We start from the raw sequence: 6,000 nt of genomic DNA, 5'->3' as shown, positions 1-6,000 counted from the left end.
TAACAGACTTGATATTGGTTCACAGATAATAGCAATGCAATTATTATACACACAAGTTAACTATAAGAATAGGGTAACATACTACACCTAAGCAGTACTAGTAACTGTATTAACCAGTATGTCATACTCTTATAAAAGGTTTGTCATGCTGGTAAAATGTAAAGAACTGAATAGTTATAATTAGCATACAACTCAATCCCCCATGAGTATATGGTACCTACTTGTAGAAAAGGTTATAGGATTACATAATCAGAAGATATGTGATACTTGGTGTTTTCAGTAGTGAGATACTGATATATACAGGTAAAATGAAATATATTCATCATGCATTATGTTTATACACACACACACACACACACACACACACACACACACACACACACACACACACACACACACAAGGTTTAGGAACCACATGTGTACTGAATATTATGGATATGTAAAATAAGTTGTAGGATTCTCCCTTTTTGTAACTGTCCTGTATTGTTGTGTTTTTTTTTTTTTTTTTTGCAAGTGTCTGTAATCATTTTAATGTGTCATTGATTTGATGTATTCCTGTGCATAGTAACAGTATGTGTGCAGTTGACACTAGTGCATGACTCCTGGAGGTATGTACTGCAGGTGTACTCCTATGACTTTGCTGCATATTGCAATGTGGTTTATGGAAAGAAATATTTTATTAAGGTGTTTGATAACGTTGTGTAAAATCAAGTAAGTACATAAAGGATACATCCTAAAGGTGAGACTGAGATAATGATTAGTTTCTATTGCTACACAGCTTAGGGATTTCAATACCACTAATTTGCTTAACACTCATGAGCCTTTGCCACATAACTATAATACTGTTCTTATAATATCAATTAACTAAGTTAACTCCATATATTCCCAGCTTAGGAGTTTACAACTGTAAGAAAGTTATTCGACGTTTGGTACACTTATGCTCTGCAGTCATCACACGTATAATGCACATTAAAATACCTATATTTGTATTGTGCAGCCTGTCAAGCTATTTTTGGACTGGAGCTGTTTTACTTGTTTTGCTTGCTGTAAGAATAGTGCTGTTTGTTTATTCATAGCACCTGTGTCCAAGTCTACAAGGCATAGCAAGACTGCAGCCACTCTTTACCTGTTTTGTGTTATCTCGTTTCCCATATCAACCATTTGTATATCACATCAGTACGATGACTACTTCAGAGATTATATGTAAAACACAGGCATGCAGAGACTTTTATATGCCAAACAGCATAAATGAAGCGCTTTGAATTCACAATGGAAAACATGACTTTTAATTGACCTTATATTTATATTTTGACAATATGCAATAGTTATTTCAAATGAAGTGGGAACAGTGCAAGCCTATACAGATATACAGTGTGTGCATACTATACTCTCCAATATATGTAAATAAGCTAAATGTGGGTGACAATAAAGCACCTCTTTATATACATACCTACACATTAAAATACAATTATGTTAATAAATCATTTATAAAACATGTATCTATCAATGAATCATGGGTAATAAGCAAACTATAGCTGAACACAACTGTATTGCACCTCTGTATCCAGCAGGAGGTCCAAACTGATGTGTGAATTGCACTATTGTGACTCTGAACGGCTTGCCAAAACAACTTAAGTTACAAAGGCAGAAAAGGTCCCAAGTAACACAAGTAAAGACTCCAGTTTAACAAAATAATTATTACATCAGGGATACTACCCTAATACAGCAGGGCAAAGTTCTTTTAACCATGAGTCTTAGCAACGTATGCCTCCATTAAGTGTACAAACATGTTACCCCCAACCAGCATCTAAGAAGCAATGCCCAGCATGGCACAGAGCTAGTAGTAAATGATATTACATACTCGGACACAGAGGATATAGCCAACCTACTAATGGACAAATTTAAGTCATACAATTATAAAAGTCTTTGTTATGCTGGCAAAATGTAAGGAACTGAGCAGTTATGATTAGCATGTTATCCAATCATCAATTACCATACCTCTTCCTTGCAAGCTATAGGTCCCCTTCCAGGAAACTCTTAACATGTATTTAAACTTATTGGAAACACTCACCATCCAACTCAATACCATATTCATGGGCAACTTTAACTGCCCCACTACTAACTTGGAATCATATGTGATGATAAATGTACAGGCAGAGAGATTCCTGGATTTTGTGAACACAGAGTCCCTGGACCAGATTGTCAATACACCGACCAGGGGTACAAGCATACTGGATCTAATCCTGTCTAATATGGGAGAGTGTTGTACAACCTACAGTATAACGTCTTCTATGGAAAGGTCATACCACAAAATGGTCTCCTTTGAATTAAAAATAAAATCTGGAACCCCAGCTAACCCTGCAATATTCAGGAACTACTCTAAGGCTAATTTCCTACTAAGTGATAATCTGGCAAAATTGTAAGCCCTTATAAACCTTACGAACACTGCAGCCTATGAGGAACTGTTCTCAGAATCTCTATACAAGTATGCTAATAGCTGCATAGAGGCAGTTGTACCCACCAGGAAGAAGTACAGAACTAACTCAAAAAACAAGCCACCCTGGTGGAATCACAGGCTGTATAACAGAAAGAAGAAAGTCATATTAAAAATTAGGAGGTGCAGCACCCAGCAGGATCAAAGACCTCTCACTAAACTAAACAAACAACTCAGAAGACAAATAAAGTCTACTAAAACCAAATTTTAGGTAAATTGGCCTCCTAGGCAAGGAAAACCACAAGGCATTCTTTAGCTATGTCCACAACCTCAAAGCCAATGCACAGTTGTGTGCAGAGCTCATTGTTAATGGAGTCACCTATACTGAGCCAGAAGAGATAGTAAACCTACTGGCTGACAAAATTCATCTCCAATTTTACCCCTCTCTCCCCCTCAACCTTCTCTCAGGAAATACCACCAAATATAACTCCCCCAACTATCACTAGTGAACAGGTCCTTAATGCTCTCTTTCTAAGGCCAAGAACACTGCATCAGTGGGCCCAGACAATATCCTAGGATGCCTTTTTTAATTTCTGATCCTTCACCTTATATTCTTTCTTTTGTTTTTTTGGCACATTAAGTTGCTGCCTATTTTTAATTTCCTTTTTTAATTTCTCCAAGTCTTTTTGGTTTCTAATACCATGACAGGAATGTACCCCATACCTAAGTCAAAGTATGATTTAAGTTCATGAAATTAGTATTGTTTCATTCTTTGATGTTAGCCAGAAGTGCTCTTCGCAGCACCTGCAATGTGTTCAGTAATGACTCATCTTGCAATTGATATGGAGTTACATATATCGGTAACATATCTAAGTACGATTGTAAATTCTTTTTTATAAGACCTGTTGCTCCTACTACTATTGGAACTGTCTGGGTATCCTTCTTCCACAGTGCACTATTTTTTTTGTTCTGTTCCCTTTTCTAACTCTTCTAACAGTGGCATCTCTTGTCCTAATTGCTTTATAGTTTTCTCTATTCGATACTTCCATGATGGTGTTTGATTTCTCCCATTCCTTTCCCTTACTGCACTGTGTTTTTGTGGTAAGGCTTTATCTGTTATTAATTTAGCTCCACAGTAATATATCCTATTTACTTCTGTTATATTGCATGAATATCTATGCACAGTCCTAATTAGTATGTTCATTTGTTTTATCACACTTCTAAACATTTGGGTTCTATTGACTTTCTGTAGCCTATGTCGTTCATTGATCTTAATATCTGTCCCACTCTATTAAATCAAGCAGCATTTCTCTTAGATCATTATCCTCTAGACTGAGGGCACATTTTTTTGTTCTTCATTTCCAGTGGGCATTCTATAGAGAGTTCCACAGCCTCTTCCTGTGCCATATTCTCTTCAGTTTCATCCTGTGTCATCCATTGTTCTTTCATGTGGGAACTTACTGGCCTATCACTCCACAACATTGACTGTGTCAGAGTTGCCAACGTTTCCTGTTCATTCCATTGGTGTGCAACTCCAGCTGAATTTTTGCACTGGTTTCCTATAGAAAGCTCCACAGTGTCTTCATATGGCAACTGATCAGATGTTTCCCACTCCACTAATTTTTCCTTAATTTGGGGAGCTATTGCTCTATTCTGCTGTTATGTTATTAAAGTTAGATTTGCTACACTAAATCCTTCACTTTGCAGGTAATCCATAACCTCAGTTTCTATTTCTTTAACTTCTCCATTGCTAATCCTCTTTTCTACTTTTCTTCTTTGTTTTCTTATTTTTTGTAGGGTAAAAATTTCCACATCTGAACATCTGTGCTTGTATTTCTCTTCCAATAAGTTTGGTGCTGCTGTTTTTGTATTAATTAGTTTTGCTTTCTCCTTTGCATAAACGTTACACCATATTAAATCTCTTTCTCTTTCCCATGTCCATATTTCTTCTTCGGATGTCTCCAGCTCCTCCTGTTTTGCCTTATCTAGGGGACTCATTGTTTCACCATGCTGTGACATAGCCTGTTTTAGACTTCTACACTAAATCCATCACTTCGCAGGTATTCCATAGTTTCAACTTCTATTTTTTTTTAACTTCTACTATATAAACCTTCTGTTCTACATTCCCTCTTTCTGATCTTATTTATTGTATTGTGAAATTTTCCTTGTTTGAATGCTTTTGCTCGTATTTATCTTCAAATATCTTAGGGGCTGCTTTTTTGTATCGATTAATTTCTCCTTTTCCTTTGTATAAATATTGCATCATATCAGATCTCTCTTTCCTTCCCGTGTCCATATTTCTTTTTTATACCTTTCAAAATTCTATTGAGTTTGTTCTTTATATGTTTGCACTTCGTCAGCCACTTCTTTTTTCCAAGTTTCTTGGTCTACATAATGTTTTTCATAAATCTGTTGTATTAATGAACACAAATTTTTATTTGAAGCTTCTGACAGTTTTTCTTGTGTAAATATTTTTCCTTCCTATAATGTATCTCTTAATCTTTTTCTATATCTTCTGTCTGGACGTTCTGGGCTTCTTGCATAACAGTAACTTTACATAATTTCTTTCTTATCTTCAATAGTCCACTCTATCATCTTTATGGCTCTTCTTTGGCCTATCAGTTTTTGTGATTTTTGTGGACTGCTACTTCCTTCTACAACAGGGGGACCATCCTCCCCCTGGGCCTGGCCTGGCCCCATTGTAGGAATGTTTCCATATTTTGAGGATTCTACACTGCCATTTTTTTCCAGTCCTGGCACCAGTACGCCTACCAGGATTGGGCACTTTTTTATCCTGGGTCTTGTGTACCCAGCTTTTTTAATTTTTGACTTACTAATGTTCATGATATATATATATATATATATATATATATATATATATATATATATATATATACACATACACACACACACACACACACACACACACACACACACACACAGTCTATATTATCAGTGTCATCTTGGTGAGATTTTGTGAAAAACAGAGTCCACCTTGTGATGGTACTCACCAAAACTTGAGGATGAATTCAATTTCAGCAATACTTCTCTTCTTTGCTTGCTGACTTATCATCTCTCCATTTGGACCCCATGACTTATCATATCTCCATTCAGACACCTCCAATGTAGCTATCCTTATGATTATAGAGAACAAAATTCTTAGTTTTATCTATTTATCTGGTCACAGAGAGCTCCACACACAGATGATAATGAAAGCAAAATGGCCGTCTGTTACCAGGGGAACAGTTTCAGTATTTGTATTCCTTGCATTCACATTAACCCACCAAGAATATTGCTTTCCCTTAGATAGCAAACTACACAACAAGAGACATTGCTACCCTGTTAGGTCAGAGAGCCAAGGAATTCTAATGTTTGTTTAGTCCAATTTTGCAATGGATTTGTGACAGGAAGTGTTCAGTACAATATTGCTGGCAACATGGAATCTTACTACCTACTGAAATGAAAACTGAACTAAAGCTGAGCACTGCAGACTCACGTCTAAACTTGTTAAATACTTGAAAGGTTTATATAAACATAACTGCTCCAGAGATAACTGTAGTTGCATA

Source organism: Protopterus annectens, chromosome 4.part0 (genome assembly GCF_019279795.1).
Source record: "Protopterus annectens isolate FY-2018-M chromosome 4.part0, PAN1.0, whole genome shotgun sequence".
Lineage (NCBI taxonomy): Eukaryota > Metazoa > Chordata > Ceratodontiformes > Protopteridae > Protopterus > Protopterus annectens.
This window is presented reverse-complemented; position numbering follows the sequence as displayed.